Source organism: Mustela erminea, chromosome 3 (genome assembly GCF_009829155.1).
Source record: "Mustela erminea isolate mMusErm1 chromosome 3, mMusErm1.Pri, whole genome shotgun sequence".
Taxonomy (NCBI): domain Eukaryota; kingdom Metazoa; phylum Chordata; class Mammalia; order Carnivora; family Mustelidae; genus Mustela; species Mustela erminea.
In genome coordinates, this window is record NC_045616.1 from 151649949 (window position 1) to 151667568 (window position 17620).

Sequence of the window (17620 nt, forward strand, 5' to 3'; positions counted from 1 at the left end):
TCCTGGATGAACTTCCTTCTCTCTCAAAACAGAGCACCTGGCCCATCGGCTCTCGACCCATGCCCCAGCCATGTTGGCTGTGGGGTTGTTCTCAGGCCATATTCAACAGTGGCCTTCACTAGGGCAGAAGACCTCTGGAATCTTCCATGACATTTGCTTCTTATGCTACCTCCATCCCCCCAAGTTCTCACACATGAACGCACGGGGAGTGTCCAATTCTGATGAGACTTCAGAGGGGTGGGATTTTCCAAGATGCTAAATATTTCAGGTAATTTTCCTGTTCAAGGCCAGTGAGCTAAAAATCTGCTGGGATACACTTTTAGATGCTCCTGTCAAGTTCAATCACACCTATTGTGCTAGGCTGAAACTGAGTCATGGGTGTTGGACCTTTATCCTGAGAGTGGAAACAAGTCAGCCAACAACCGAAGACGTGGGTGGCATGGTGAAAAGAGTGTGGGACAAGCATCTGCCAGCTCCTGGCTTAACTAGCTCTATGACCTTGCTTACCTCTCCTTTATTTCCTGTAAGATAAGGCTCGCGAGGCCTGTCCTCCTGGTTCCCCGGGGTGCTGGGTCAAGCAAATGAGATAGTGGCTGTGGGAGAGTTTTAAAAATCTTTTATATGTACAGGAATTTAAGTATGAATCTAGAAAACATGTATATATATTTTATTTATTTAATTTGCATTTAAAAGTATTTTGTTTATAGGTATATAAATTATTGGCATAGACATAGATATGGTGTAGTCCATATTAGATAATCTCCCCTTCCATTAAAGCAAACAGCTGAGTCCCTCACACTGGCAATGAGCAAACGATGAAGAAGAAAAGATCATGGGACATCGAGATGCAACACTGGGCTGAGTCATTCTCCTGAGGCCCTCATTACATTGTGGCAAGTCAGTGGAAGGTGACACAGTGGAGGGCACATTGGGTGAGCTCAGGAGAGGGAAAGAGGTTGCATTTTTGTCTGTGAAGTGGCCCAGGGGATAGACGGTGAGTGAAAGGGGAGAAACAGATTGGCTGCTGAGGACACTCCAGTATGAGCTTTTATCACCCCCATTAATTCATTCAATTAGTCAGTCAGTCTTCTCATAAGTATCGAACACCTGCTGTGTAAAGGGCACAGGAGTAGGTACTGTGGGGAAGTCAGGCTGCATGAGAGATTCTTGCCTTCTGTCACGCAAGTAACAAAAGCCCAGTGAAGTGCAAGATGAAACAGAGGTCATATATGAGGTAGGGTAACCCCTCCCCAGTCACGTCTTATTCTCTGTACCCAGCTCAAAACACCACCGCAAGAAATGTATGTAGGACTACATACAAGAAAGTATATAGAACTAGCCCTTCCTCTGTATGGGAGAGTTAGGTATTCCCAGTTAGGGCCTGGGCATGTAGCAGTCAAACAAATGGCAATGCTAGGGTAGAGGTTTGGTTGTTTTGTTTAGTTTTATTTTGGGGGGTGAGGGAGCAGAGGGAGAGAGAGAGAGAGAACCTTAAGCAGGCTCCACGCCCATCGTGGAGCAACACAGGGCTTCATCTCATGACCCTAAGATCATGACCTGAGCCCAAATTAAGAGTCGGACGCTTAATCAGCTGGGCCACCAGGCACCCCTGAGGTTTGGTTGTTTTGAAGGAAGACCTTCAAAGGGATTAGGATGCAGAGGGATAGTGCTGGGTCACCAAGTATGGTGTAGAACAGCCTTAAGGCTGGCCTAGTAGAAAGGAGTCAAGGGACAGTCTAGTCTTGCTTCCAGAGCACTGACCTACTTCAACCCACTTATGCCCTCCGTATCTCTGTCTCCATGTGTAGATTATATCCACTTTTTTGGAGCACTGTGATGATGAATATGGGAATGAACGTCAATCTCCAAACACAATGCTGGGTAGGTAAGAGCTCAGGAGAACTCAGGGCTCCTTGTGTCAGCTTTTCCTCAGAAGTAAATACTGCCTCAGTTATTGGCTTCTGGAGGTTGATGTGGTTGGAAGGGAGTGGATGTTAATAAAACTTTTCCACTGGCTACGCAACTTCATTAAAATGTCATATCGATTTCAAACTCCTCCTCCCCCTGCTTTTTGGTTGGTTTCAATCTATAGAAAGGACTCCTTCCAACGAGATGGAAAGTTATGCTAGACCGGCAGTCTACAGGATAAGCTGGGGTAGCCAGCACAGAGCCTTGTGGCCTTTGCATTTGTCCGAAAAAGGGGCATGTTGTTCAGAAGCATAATTTTCAAGGATATTATGAGATACTTCTCTGAGTCTGCAGTAGGCCACAGCGGATGGAAATAATTTCACCTGCAATATTTAGAGCTGGGACTAATGAATCTTCATATCTTTTCAAACTCATCTATTCTTATTTAAAAGTGATGAATAGTGGCAGTTTGGAAAGATGTACTTACTTGTTCATTGGCGCAATAAAAAATAGATGGCATCGCAGCGCAAAAGTTCTTAATGTCCTTTCCCAAGGGGAAAAATAATTGCTACGAAGAATTAGAATTGAACTCCTGGCTCATTCCTTCAAAAGGTTCACCAGCATTTATATTTACCCTTTGCACAACTTCCTTCCCCCTTGTAATTAGCTCAGTTCACATGCAGAACATTTGGTGTTTCCATATCCGGATTAGTATGTTCTTACCTATGTTTGGCATATTGAAAACAAAAGAAATTTCTGTTTTTGAATTTTTTTTTCTAAAGAACTCAAAGCGCTTTACTAGCTTAAATTTAACATGCAGAATTCAGACTTTGCATATCATGCCTCCCAATTCACAGATGAGTAAATAGTACCTAGAAACAAGCTTTATCTCCTATTTCTTTCTTTCTTTCTTTTTTTTTTTTTTTTAGTTTTTAAAGATTTTATTTATTTATTTGACACAGAGAGAAAGAGCACAAGCAAGAGGAGTGGCAGGCAGAGGGAGAGGGAGAAGCAGGCTTCTGGAGGAGCAGGGAGTCGGATGCAGGGCTCGATCCCAGGACTCTGTGATTATGACCTGAGCCAAAGGCTGTTGCTTAACCAACTGAGCCACCCAGATGCCACTTTATCTCCTATTTCTAACATGAAAAGGGGCTCAGAAGAAAAATGTGTCTAAGTAAATGCAGAGTAAATATGTCCTTGAGGGAAGAAGGGATATGTGTGTGTGAGGGAGGGGGAAGTTTTTAATACTTCTATCTTGATTACGGTTTCATTCGAGAATGAATACCAGTATTATCACCTGAAGGGGCGAACAAAGTTATATTCAGGCAATTAGGATTTTTTTTATTGATGTGGTAAGGAGGGAGTCCAGATGTATCGATTCTGACTTTGGCTTTTTGCTAACTAATTACGTGATCTTGAGAATACCATTTAATGTTTTTGGAGCTCAGTTTCCTTACCTATAAGAAGAAAGGATCCGACTGAGAGACAGAAAATACTTGGTATGTCTTCCTACAAGGCCCCAGTCTTGCACCCACAATGGACATCAGCATCAGCCTTGGTACTACCCCACTTGGCTTTGGCACAGTTTCAACATCCCCCTCTGGGAAGCCACAGTCACTTGATAAGAGTTCACAATTGAAATAATATTTATTTACCACCCCTGGACTAGAATAACTCAAAGGTACCGTCTGAAATCCTAGGCTTCTCTTCCTTCCATGGCCTGCCTACATTTAATAACAAGGATTGAAAACAACTGAATATTGGGCAAGCGTCCATAATACCCTTTGTTAGATGGACGCCCCAGGGAACATGGCCCCAGACTAATGAAGTTTTTAAAACGTCACATGCCTAGCCCACAGCAGTCAAGTGCTAACTGATGGGCTGTTGGGGTCTGACCTCAGGATACAGAGATATCATCTGGTCTCTCACAGCACTACATGATTTTAAAACTATGCCGCAAGCAAAGGAGAAAGAGAACACTTAGCAATAAAAAGATCCAGATATTGGCAACAACACACTATTAGATCTCTGTGGAATTTGGGTTGTTGTTGAGATGACACGGCAAAGAAATAGAGCTCCGAGCCTAATTTCCCCTAGCCTCCTGGACCTCACTGCAGAATGACTGGGTCTATACTAAGGAATTACATATTTGCATACATTACCCCACTGACTTGCCAAGAACATATTGTTTAATGATTGCACCGATTAGGTCCCTATGAGCAGACGCTGATGCATATTGTCCTGGCTTATTTTATTTTATCTTGTACTCTAAGAGTCTCTGGCCTCGAGAAATTAAGACGTCCATAAAAGAAACAAAGCATTTTAAAAATGCATTGTTGGTTCCTACTTGCAAATGGTCAATAGTCTTGGGGGAATGGGAGCTCCTTTTGTTTGGTGTGTTACTTTGGTATGATTTGAAGCCTAGTCTCCTTCCAAATGAATCTATAAAGTGATATTGATGAGGAGGCTCTGCTTTTTCTCTGTCTGCAAGCAGCTGCAATTCTTCCCAGAACTTCCTCACTGACTGGAGAACACAATCTAATGAGACTGCTCCGGTGCCGGAAAGACAGGGCTCCTTGAGGTCATTCAGGGTTCAACACAAAGCAGAAGTGGAAAGTAATCACATCCGTTCTTCCACAGTGCCCCCTGCACCCATTCATTCCCGCCCTCTGCCCTTCTCCTCTCTGTAGAGCAACTACATACTGAGCCCTTTTATTAGTCCGCGCAGGCTGCCGTAACAAAATACTACAGACTGGGCAGCTTAGACACCAGAAGTTAATTTTCTTGAAGTTCTAGAGGCTAAGAGTTTAAAACTGGGGTGCCAACTGGGTTGTTTCCTCTGAAGGTCATGAGGGAAGGATCTGTTCCAAATCCCCTCCTTGGCTGACAGATGGCCATCCCTCTGGCACATGCACCCCTGGTGTCTCTGTGTGTCCTAATCTCTTCTTATAAGGACATCAGTCATATTAAACCAGGGTCCACACTAACAGCCTCATTTTAACCTCATTACCTCTTTAAAAGTCCCTATTCCTAAATATTGTCACATTCTGGGGTACTAGGACTTCCATAATGTTGAGCTCATAATAGCACTCATGGTTTAGGGTCTCCTAAATTCTTGATGCCCACTATCTCACTCAATCCTCACAGCAAAACTATGAATTAGGTACTATTATTGCCCGCATTTTACAGGTAAGGAAAGAGAGGTCCAAGGAAAGGAAGAACGTACCCAAGATCCCAAGAATATACACATGCAGTTATTCCATTTGATAAAGATTCATTTCTTCATTCTTTGAAGAGTGCTATAAATAAGCTTTATTATATTGGCTAGTATAAAAACAATTATCTTGTACTTGTGTGTAAACTTTAACAATTACCCTTTTATTTATTTTTTTTTTTTAAAGATTTTTATTTATTTATTTGACAGAGAGAAATCACAAGTAGATGGAGAGGCAGGCAGAGAGAGAGAGAGAGAGGGAAGCAGGCTCTCTGCTGAGCAGAGAGCCCGATGCGGGACTCGATCCCAGGACTCTGAGATCATGACCTGAGCCGAAGGCAGCGGCTTAACCCACTGAGCCACCCAGGCGCCCAACAATTACCCTTTTAAACTTTAACAATTATCCTTACATGGGCCTGTATCAGGATTCCTTATTGTATTCACAGCCTTATATTTTCGATATGCTCCATAGTTCATAATTGGACTGCAAGTTTTTTGAAGTCAGAAGTAGAATATAGAAACTTCTAGAAGAGGTTAGAGTGACAGGATTAACCAGATGGCAGTTTAGTCAGTGATGAGAGGTATCACATGAGTTATCAGGATATGGAAACTGATCAATATGTATTTTTGAAAGTTTAGTGAATATAAGGAGATATTTCTTTTTCTTTCTTATTATAGAACACATTGATTGGCATACGGATACCAATGGCTCCCAAAGAGCTTGAAGAACAAAACATAATTGTATAACTTTTTCTAGTAATTATTTTTATGCAACTGGCAGAAAGAAGTACAGGAAGGGAAAGTATTACTTCCCCAAGGTCACAATGCAGGTGTGAAGCAGAGGTACGACTGACACCCAACACAGTAAAGTATGTGGATACGTATTAAATATTTATCACCGTGGGGGATTTAAGCTGTGATGTCTCAATTCATTATGCAGTCACGTTCCTTCAGTTAAAAGATCTGTCAGCACAGACGATGTTTCCTGCCACTTGCACATACCTCATATATGTGGAAAGGCACATGATAAACTCAGCTGGAAAGTATTTACATAATCAGTGTGTAATTGTTATTTTCTTAGTTCAAATTTGAAGTCTCCATCAGCCGCGCTATTCACACACAATTCCACAGCAAAATGTTTCTCACTCTTTATTAGAGGAAAACCTCTAAGTCCATTTCAAAGACAGAATTTGCTTAGATGTAACTGAAGGCTTCCCTTTGTTCCAAATCCACAGCCCAAGGACAGGGATCCCATCATGTTATACTCTGGATTTTCTTTGTTCTGATCTTATCTCCCTCTTAGTTCCCACCAAGGTGCAGCGGTGAATACCATCATGGTTCATTCAGATTTTTCACCTTCCAAACTCATTAGAAGGACAATTCCTTTAAAGATGAAGACCTGGAAAGCAGGGTGGCCCGTTCCTGGATTTACCGCTTAGTGCAAGGGACAAGAAAATGAAACCCTAGTGGAATTTTGAACCCTACTCTCTGCTTTCCAGAACTTCTCCTTGGAGGGATTCAAAACGACTAGCGATCAAACAGCCCAATATAAAGAACCAGATGACTGGAGGAGCCTTGGCGTTACACAGTGTGTTCTGTGGCTGGGAGACTTGGCATAACCTTGAAATTACCCAAACTTTGATGGATCTAAGCCAGGCCCTTAACTTTATTTTAATGTGGTTTTTGAGCCCGAGACCCAAACTTACATATTGTATACAGCTGTGGCTGCCTGCAGAAGCAAACCTTTGTGATAATGGTTTCGTTTTGTTTTAGAAAGAAATACTATATGGGTATTCCTCAATAAAACTCTACACTTCTACCACCATAGCCTTTGTGTTCTGAGTTACGTCTTCGATTTGGCCCTCATGTGAAGTAGATGTCTTGTTCAGACGTTATTTCCTTTAAAGCCTTCATTTGTCTGATTCCACTGTAAAGAGATGTCTCTATCTGTGCCTACCTTATGCTCCAAAATCTATTTATGGTTCAAAGACCTGAGTCTGTCTATCTTAAGAACACAGGGGATTATGGGATAACTATCCCCAAAACACCCCTTTATGGCTATGGATGCCCAGAGTTAAATGAGAATGCTCCTCAGGGTAGTGGGTACGAAAATGTGGCTTGTGTATACATCTACGCTGCTTTAAGAAACCTCAGTGAGAGGCAGTCACAGCTTTCCCCCGAATGTAGAACTGGTCCGTCTTAGGTTACAGCTATGTGTCTGTTGTATTTCAAAAATCCAAAAGAAGCCAACAGACAAATAGACCTATTATATTGAAAACTGTAAGTTAGCAAAATAATGCTTTGCAATATCACTGTATTTCCCCTTTAGATAATGCAGTCTTTCCTCTATTAAGTCAAGGCCAGGAGACTAAGGCATATTGCTCAGGAGCAGTGGATGGATACCATGTAAAATAATAATGATGATAATAATAGCGGTGAATGCTTATAAAGCGTGTATTATTTGCCTGGCCTTGCTGTATAGCTTGCATTAGGTCTTTACTCTTATCCCTTATGAAGAACAGGTAAACAGATACCTCTGGGCTCCCACATGGACCATCTTAGACTACTGAAATAGGAAACAAAATGGGAACTTGGGGTCAAAGTCTTATTTAGCAATAAAATAATATACTTCCCTGACATTTTCTTTATGCATATAAAGGAATTCTAGGGATTTTCATATAGAGTCCTCAATGCAGATAGATTCCACTAGGAATCCAGTTTGGAAATGGGAATCTGGTCATGTTTTTCATCAGACACTCTGATCATTTCATGGTACACATGGATGTACTCAACTTCTGCCCCATCTTCAGGGTAACACCAAGAGTCTGATCAGATAGAATAGGCATTGAATTCAGGTAAAAATTCACATTTTCAAACATCTTCTTAAGGACCAGCTCTTTGTTCACATAAAATATAGGCATGAGTCACTCAAGAGAGCTCTAGTGGTGGTAGGAAATTCTGTCGATTTTTATTCTACAAAATGGCCATTTTCTTCACAGAGTACTTTAATATCTTACAATTATTTTTTTCCAAATTTGTTCATCCTGCATTCAGCCTGAGAAAACATGACCAAAAAGGAAAAAGTATATCCTTTCTCAACATATACATTAATCAAAGCATTGCGTTGTACATTTAAGTATCTTACAATTTTTTTGTCAATTATACCTCAACAAAGCTGAAACAAAACGAAATAATTTAAATCCAATTTGATTATTTAAAGACTCCATTTAGATACTCATCAGTCTTTTTTTTCTTCTTCAAATTTTTGTTGTGCTATGTTAGTCACCATACAATACATCATTAGTTTTTGATTCAGTGTTCCATCATTGTTTACATGTAACACCCAGTGCTGCGTGCAATACATGCCCTCCTTAATACCCACCACTGGGCTCACCCATCCCTATCCCCTAAAATCCTCAGTTTGTTTCTTGGAATCCACAGTCTCTCATGTTTGACTCCCCCTCCGATATCCACCACTTCACTTTTCCTTTCCTTCTCCTAATATCCTCCATATTATTCCTTATGCTCCACAAGTAAGTGAAACCATATGATAATTGACTCTCTGCTGACTTATTTCACTCAGCAGAATCTCCTCCAGTGCCATCCATGTTAATGTTAGAGACTTCAGAACTCTAAAGTCAATCCTGAGAAAGAACAAAGCTGAAAATATCACATTTACTGATTTCAAACCTATAGTAATCAAAACAGTCTGGTACTGGCATAAATGCAGACACATAGACCAAAGGGTCAGAATCAAGAGCCCAGAAATAAACCCTTCCATATACAGTCAACTAATATTTGACAAGGAAACAAAGCAAATTCAAAGGAGAATGGGGAATTCTTGGGAGGCGCCTGGGTGGCTCAGTGGTTTGGGCCTCTGCCTTCCGTTCAGGTCGTGGTCTCTGAGTCCTGGGATCGAGCCCCATGTCTGGCTCTCTGCTCGGTGGGGAGCCTGCTTCCTCCTCTCCCTCTTCCTGCCTCTCTGCCTCTTGTGATCTCTCTCTCTCTGTCAAATAAATAAACAAAATCTTTTAAAAAAAAGAAGAGTGAGGAATTCTTATCAATTTTTATCAATAAATAGTACTGAGAGTGATATTTACATGCAAAAGAATGAAATTGGACTCTGTCTTATACCACTCACAAATATTAACTCAAAATGGATTGAAGAATTAAATGTAAGATCTGAAAACTTTAAACGTTAGAAGAAAACATAGTGGAAAATCTTAAAATTAGTCTTGACAATGACACCAAAACACTAGTAACAAAAACAAAAAATAAACAAGTATGACTATGTCTGAATAAAAAGCTCCCCATCATTTTTGTTAATTTCAACAAAATAAAAAGAAAACCTATAGAATAGGAAAAAATATTTGCAAACTTCCTCTGATAAGGAGCTGATATCCAAAATATGTAAGAACTCATATAATTCAATAACAACAAAACGAAAACCCCAAACGATATGATTAAAACATGGGGAAAGGACCTGAATAGACATTTTCCCAAAGAAGACATACAAATGGCTCGTGAAAAGGTAATCGATATCACTAATTATCAGGGAAACACAAATCAAAATCACAATGAGATTATCACTTCACACATGTTAGAGTGGTTATTATAAAAAGACAGGAGATAGTAAGTGCTGATGAGGATGTGGGAAAAAGGCAACTCTTGTATACTGTCTGTAGAAATGTAAACTGGCAAAGCCGCTATGGAAAACAGTACAGAGGGGCGTCTGGCAGGCACCACCCAGGGTTGGGTGGGTGGTGGTCTTGGGACTGTGGGATTGGGCCCCTATTGGGCACACAGAGCCTGCTTGAGATCCTCTCTTTTCTCTCTCTCCCCATCCCTCCTACCACAATATCTCTGTCTCTACCTAAAATAAATAAAAAAATCTTTAAAAAAACAAAAAGAAAGAAAGAAAACAGTACAGAGTTTTCTCAAAAATTAAACAGAGAACTATGATATAACCTAGTAATAATCTCACTTCTGGAGATAAAGTGAACAGTGAAATCACTGTCTTAAAGAGACAATATACTTCCACATTCATTGTAGCATTATTCACAATAACGAAGACATAGAAACAAAGTAAGCATCCATGCATGATGGATGAATGAAAAAAGAAGATGGAGTGTGTCTATACACAGTGAAATATTATTTAGCCATAGAAAGCAATTTACCATTTGTGATAACATTGATAAACTTGAGGCATTGCACTAAGTGGATTAAGTAAAATGGAGAAAGATAAATAACGTATGATCTCGCGTATATGTGGAATCTAAAAAAGTGGAACTCATAGAAACAGAGAATAAAATGCAGGTTGCCAGGAGGTGGGGGGTGAGAAGAATGATGAGATGTTGGTCAAGGGTATAAATTTCCAGTTAAAATATGAGTAAGTCCTAAAGATCTAATGTGCAACATAATGACCGTAGTTAGAAATATTGTATTGTATGTGTGACAGATGCTGATAGAAGAGGTCCTAAATGTTCTCACCACCACCACCACCACCACAGTAACAAAAAGTGAGGTGAAGGATGTGTTAACCAATCTTACTGTGGCCATCATTTCACAATATACACCTGTATCAAATCATCACATTGTATCCCTTAAACTCACACAATGTTAAATGTTGATTATATCTCAAGAAAGCTGGGGGAAGAGAAGAAACTTCACAGCTGAACACATTTGTCTGGGCTCTCTCCCATTCTCTAGGCCCCAAGGCCACCCACCAGCTGCTTGGGTTGGCTTCACTACAGTTTATCCTGCTTTGGCAAAGAATAAGGGGTTCAACTCAAAGACCTGTACTGAATATATACATGTTAATACTTTAAGAATAAACATGTGTCGTAACTATTTGGAATGAAAAAGTTCTTAAATATACCATTACTTTACCTAGTTAAAAAAAAACCCCACAGAGAAAAGTAATCTCATCTTGATTACTTAGGATTGTAGCTATGAACAGGGAACACATACAGTATGTGACACACAGTGCCATAGAGGCAAACTGAGGAGGGAGAAAGAGTACTTTGCTCAGAATCAGACCATCCTGGGTTCCAATCCTGATTCTCCCATACATGATGTCTTCACCTACAAAATGCAGTCAGTAATTCCTTGCTCTGAAAGCAATATGTGTAAAGTGTGCATTACAGCGTCTAACGCATATTTGGCACTGAGTACATGTTGGCTTCTCTTCCCCCTTCTTTGATTCTCCATGACTCTTCTTCCTTGTGATTTTCTCAGAACTTAGAGATCCACAGAACTCTTCGTTAAGTTCTTAGGACAACTGTGATGAGTAACTGATGTCTAATATTCCATTAGTCTCCGGGTTGGGAGGTCCATGTAGAGTGAGGAGTGAAGACCTTTCCTGCCCCCCACCCAACCCCAATGAAAATGCAAAACAAAAACAAACAAACAAACAACAAAAACAATGACTGAGACTTTTGTGAAAGGGTTTATATGTCACCAGATCTACCCGTGCTTCCATTTAAAGGTTGGCTGAGCTCCCATTTCCAATCTATAGATGGAGAAGTTGAGTTCTTTTTTCATTGCTTTGTTTTAAGGAAAGGAAAAATGATGCAGAGTAGGAAATATTCTTTTATTTATTTATCTACACATATACAAAGAAACAAATAATAAAGTCGGACCCATATTAGGTGTCTAATACTGCCCAGGCTCTATTTTAAGCACTTCACAAATAGTAGCTCGCTTAACTTCCATAGCAGCCCTATGAAGTAGGTTGCCTAGATGAGAGAACTGAGATATCAAGAGATGAAATCCAAAGTCACAGACCAGCAAGGGGCAGGGCTACGATGTCTGAACCCAGGAGGTTTGGATCCAGAGTCTATGCATTGAGTTTCTATGCCCCAGGTCAAAACTTAATAGACATGCATCAAAATGTCATATCTATGAGTCATCGTCAAGTAAAATTTGGAAAATACTTTAGATGTAACTAGTAATAATGACTTCTCTAATATACAAACTCCATATCTTAATGTAGGATCTGGCTGTAGGAAAAACTCAAGGCAATTTGCAGGCAATACAGTATCTTCAAGCATTACAAATGGAGTGCCATATTCAAGGAAGAAAAACGGTATATCAAATTAAAAAGCTATAACTTCAGGGATCCTGTGAGAAAATCTACCCCCGCCCCCAATCTGTGTAAACCACTTACCTTTGGACAGCTCCTAAAGAGGAGGGCCCTAGGGCAGCAAGATCAAGAAAATTGCTCTGGAGAACGATGGGCAGTAGGTCAAAGTAGGCTACCCTCACATCCATATAAATTGTGACTCTCCACACTTGCCTCTAGAAAAAGCTTTCCTGGTTGAAGGAGAGAGAAGGGTAACTAAGGGTCAGGCAGAGGTGATCAGCAAAGAATTTTGCCTTTAAAGCCAGATAGGGGAACTCATACAAGCCGGACCTCTAGGTGGGATCCAGAGATCCTGGGGATCTTGCTTCCACGCGTCTGATTTGGGATACAATATCTTGATGTTTAAAAATCTTCCTCATTGATTTTTATGCCAAAGATGTCTAAATCCATTCAAAAGCCTTGGGTTTCTTATTTGCTTTATATATACTTGGGCTCAGACTCCTACACGGAGCTCTGGAAAGTTTAGTGCTTGTGTTCAGCAGATCAAAAAAAAAAAAAAAAAATCACAACACATTAACCAAGGCAATGCTCCCATCAAGTGAAAATTTTGCTTAATCTTAGTGTAAGAGATACATCACAGAGCTGACCACTCCCATAAACATATTTTAAAACCCTGCAATTTCTCCTCATCCCATCTCTAGCCTCCAGCTCTGTTTACTGCCCCGTATTTCTGGCTCTGCTGGTTAAATGAAGTGCGTCCCAGGTCCCACCCAGGTCAGAGCGCCCCAGGGAGATAAGCCCAGTGCCAAAGAGGAATGCTGCTAGCATTTCATTGGTCAATGGTGACGTCATGCTCTAAATATTTGACTCTGGAGATTAAAGTAATTGAAAACATACTTCCATTCTCTAAACACCCCTATAACTGTCTCTTACATCTGCAATATTTTCCTCCAAGTACAATTGTCGGTGTATGATTGCTTTCCTGAATATAGGGTTTTATTCTATCCTGTTCATGGAGGTGGGGGGGGGGCAGTGTTCTGTAACTTACTGAGTGGCTGATGTATCCCCTTCTTGTGTTGCCCAAATGCCCTTAATCTCTTAAAATCAATGAGGAAGATTTTATTCACTGGCTCTTTCAGGAAGACATATGCATGAGTATGAGTGTGGGTATGTGTGTGCGCTGCATGTACGTGTGTGCACGTCGATTAGCGTAAGTGCTGCAACTTAGTTACAGAATGGAGAGTGGAATATTGGTGGAACACCTTATTACTGCCCAAAATAATGTAATATACCATTACATGGCCATTTTGTATTTCATGGAGAATCTCAGACTTGGAAAAACTATGAAAGACTTTCTGGTTCAAATCTTACACGATTTTTCATGTTACAAAATGAAACTCCAAATTGTAAGCTCACAGTATCTTTTTTGGCAAAGAACATGCACTTTTTGCTAGTGATCTTTTACTCTCTCTCCATTTCATTAAGCTTTCAAAACCATATCTGCATATATTATAGCTTGCATGTCCTCATTTCCCCTGCTTTGACCGTTACTATATCTGGCTCCTGTTCCTATTTTGAAGTCATTTTTCTTCTTGGAGACTTTTACTTTCTTCTCCATTGCTTATATTCTCTTTCTCTTTAAAAAAAAAAAAATACTGTATACCCTAATAGTTCCGAATCAGAAAAACAACAAGAACTATGAATTTTGGCCACCCTCCTCAAACCAACCACTTCATGGCAGAATGTTGGCTACTTCTATGACCCCAGGAGGCTACCATGAGAAGATGAACGTTATCATTTCATCAGGGGGTTCAGTAATTCCTGCATCACCTTCAGACTCATCACTTTGCCAAGAGGCTTCACAGTCATAGGACAGTGGTTTACAAATGGAAGGTAATATAACACCATAGTGTGATACTTGGGTGGCTCAGTTGGTTAAGTGTTTGCCTTCAGCTCAGGTCATGCATGACCCTGGGATCGAGTCCCTCACCAGGCTCCGTGCTCAGCAAGGAGCCTGCTTCTCCCCCTGCCTGCCGTTCCTCCTGCTTGTATGTGATCGCGCGCTCTCTCTCTCTCTCTCTCTGACAGGTAAGTAAATAAAATCTTAAAAAAAAAACAACACAAAAAACAAACCATAGTTATTTAGAACTTTCTCCCCAAAGCCCAAAGCGAAATGCTTGTAATCTACTTGCGCCATATGGAGAACTTCTAAATGGTTCTTCCTCTCTAAAATCCAAACCCAAATTTGTGATTTCATCAGTTTGTAAGAAAAGGACTCTCCAGTGTGCATGATCAATGGTGAGAGGTGTGGACCCTAAATGCAGTCACAGGTGTCTTTGTAAGAGAGTGGTGGAGGGAGATTTGACAGAGAAGAAGAAAGTCACGTGAGCATTGGGGTACGAGGCTACTGCTGGCTTTGAAGATGGACAAAGGCAGGGACCAGGACCACAACAAAACAAGGGGTGCAGCTCTGGGTGCTGGTGAAGGCAAGGACACAGATTTTTGCCTAGAGCTTCTAGAAGGAGCGTGGCTCTCCTAAACACCTTGATTTCCACCTTGATTTCTTATAATTCAGAAATTATAAGAGAATAAATGCATATTGTTTTAACCAGCAAGCTTCTGGTAATTTGTTAATAGCAGCAGTGGAAACCTAATATTCGATGTGGCTGAGTTTTAGCCAATGGGTTGTGAGTAGATCAGGCATGTTTTCGGGTCTGGGCTATAAACACTGCCCACATAGTATCCTCAAAGCTCTTTGTGATGGGAGAAACAGATGAAGTTTTAGAATACAAGTGAGGTCCGGAGCTGACGACCAAGAAAGAATTTTTAAGATGTCTTTGGTGCAAAAAGGTGGTTTTATTAAAGCATGGGGACCAGACCCGTGGGCAGTAAAAGCTGCTACCCCAGGGTTGTGGCTGATTACATGCTAAGGGTTTGGGGAAGGTAAGGACAAAGGGAGGTTTCAAAATAACTTTCATATGCTAAAGAAGACCTACAAGATACTGGAGCCCTTGAGGTTGTCAAGTTAAGGCTGTTTTTCCCTTCTTAACAAAGTATTAACATTAAGATGGTTGGGAGATTCCGGGAAGAACGTCACAGGGTCCTACCTAGGAGTGGGGGTAGGGGGAGGTTGCAGGGTGTCAGCTTCTGCTTTGTCCTCATCCCCCTTCTGTTCCCTTATCAGGACCAAAGGACAGCGACTACAGAAGCCCCATACTGGAGATCGTAGAGCTTCCCAAGCCCTCGAAAACCTATGCGGAGAAGACAGGACCCTGCTGATCCGGGACCGCTCAGCGGGAAATAAGCTTCCATTGCATTAAGCTGTTACTCCTTTTGGGCTGATTTGTTACAGTGGTTGCTGTCACTCCAGCTGGGGCACGATTTCTTTTACTCTCAATATCGCTCTTTACGGAGAGATTTATTCTCCTTCCTGGGCGAAGCCCGCCACGGCCCTGGCTGCATTAAACTCTGGCAACGGCTGATCCTACCAGGCATGCATGCAAAATGATGCTTCGTGTTCTTTTCACCTCTGCTGACTCTACTCCCGAGAAAATACACAGATTGATGGTCGGAAGCCGCAGGGCGGCATCCTGGAATTGTCGGCTGGGGTTTACCATCTGGAACTTCATAGTCCTCTTAGAGGGAAATGACAAAAGAGCAAGTCCATCTACATTCATGCGTTTATTGTCTATCTATCTACCTGCCTGCTTACTTATCTATAGCTACTGTGTAGGTACCATTCAGTCCTCACACTGAATACATAGATGGATAGACAGGTGATACATACACACATACACAAACATATAGGTGTGTGTGTGTGTGTATTCTTAGAACAGTGTCTAGAACCCTGGGTTCCATAAGTATTAGTCATGTCGTGATATAGACAAGGGAAGTGTCAAGTGCTATGAAATTGCTTAGTTGGAGAATATAATTGTATCTAAGGGGTGAAAAATGTCTTACACGGTAAGTCACGTTTCAAGCTGATCGCTGAAGATTGGTTAGAAGGTGGGCAATCCGGAGTGAGGGAAGGCTGATGGATACGTGAAACAAAACATGCACCGTCTCGGGGGCGGGAAGACAAAGTACGGAGTTTGAGAACAAAAAGAAATTCGCCGGCAAGAGCAACATGTGAAGGAATGAGAAGCCAGAGCTGAAGCTCGAGATGTGAGCAAGGGCAGAGGGTAGAACCGAACAGCATGGCGTTTCCTTGTGCTGCTTCCAGTCACCAACGCTGATAAGCTAGCACAAAGGTGCTTTTGTTTGAGGGCACCTGGGTGGCTCAGATGGTTCAGCATCTGCCTTAGACTCAGGTCATGACTTCCAGGTCCTGGCATCAAGCCCCATGCTGGGCTCCCAGCTCAGCAAGGAGTCTGCTTCTCCTTCTGCCTCTTCGCCCTGCTTGTGCTTTCTCTGTCTCTCCCTCAAATGAATAAGTAGTATCTTTTTAAAAAAAAAAGTGATTTTGGTGGGCGCCTGGGTGGCTCAGTGGGTTAAAGCCTTTGCCTTCGGCTCAGGTCATGATCTCAGGGTCCTGGGATCGAGCCCCGCATCGGGCTCTCTGCTCAGCAGGGAGCCTGCCTCCCCGCCCCCCACCTCTCTGCCTGCCTCTTTGCCTACTTGTGATCTCTCTCTGTGTGTCAAATAAATAAATAAATAAATAAATTCTTTTAGAAAGCTGATTTTGTTTGTAACATAATGGTAATTGATAAACTCGTATCTTCAGAACCGTTAGGTGGAACAATGTGCATGTTATTTTAGAGAAACTTTAGTGCACTCAAATGAACATAATTTGTCTTTCTGGGTTTGTTTCCAGAATTTATAAATTAAACATAGTAAACTATAAGTTGCTGGGGGAAAACAAAGAATGAAACCAGCCCAGTGGGCACTTCACTTCCCCGCCAGCATCCGAGGCTGCTGGAGGGAACTGCCCACCTCAGCCCTGCACTTGAGCTCAGTTGTTGACAGATTGTCCTGGGCCAGGAGACACCTGTCCATGACGCCAACTCTGCCGAGAGGGAGACTTCAGCTCATGCCAATTTATTGGTGCTCGGACCTCCTCAGTCTTCAGGAGCTCCTGACGGGTCAGTGTGTGGAACTCACCTCTCCATGAGGGGAGCCAACCCGAGCTTAGGAACCCAGGGCTGTGAAGGGCAGAAGTCACTTTCTGCTGGTTCTGAAAGCCAGCTGAGATGTCCTGTCATATCATGCAGAGCAACATCCCAGAGACTGGCCTGGCTCTTTCCAAAGGAAGCTGAATCTCCTCCTGCAGGCTTTTGGCAAGTGCCCGCACAGACGCGGCCGTCGCAGCCTACCCGGCCATCTCGGCTCCTGCCACGCGAGCTGTGTGTTCGCAGCCAGATACTGCGGGCATCAGGGGTTCCCTGAGTATTGGGAGCCCACGCTCTGTCTCAGAA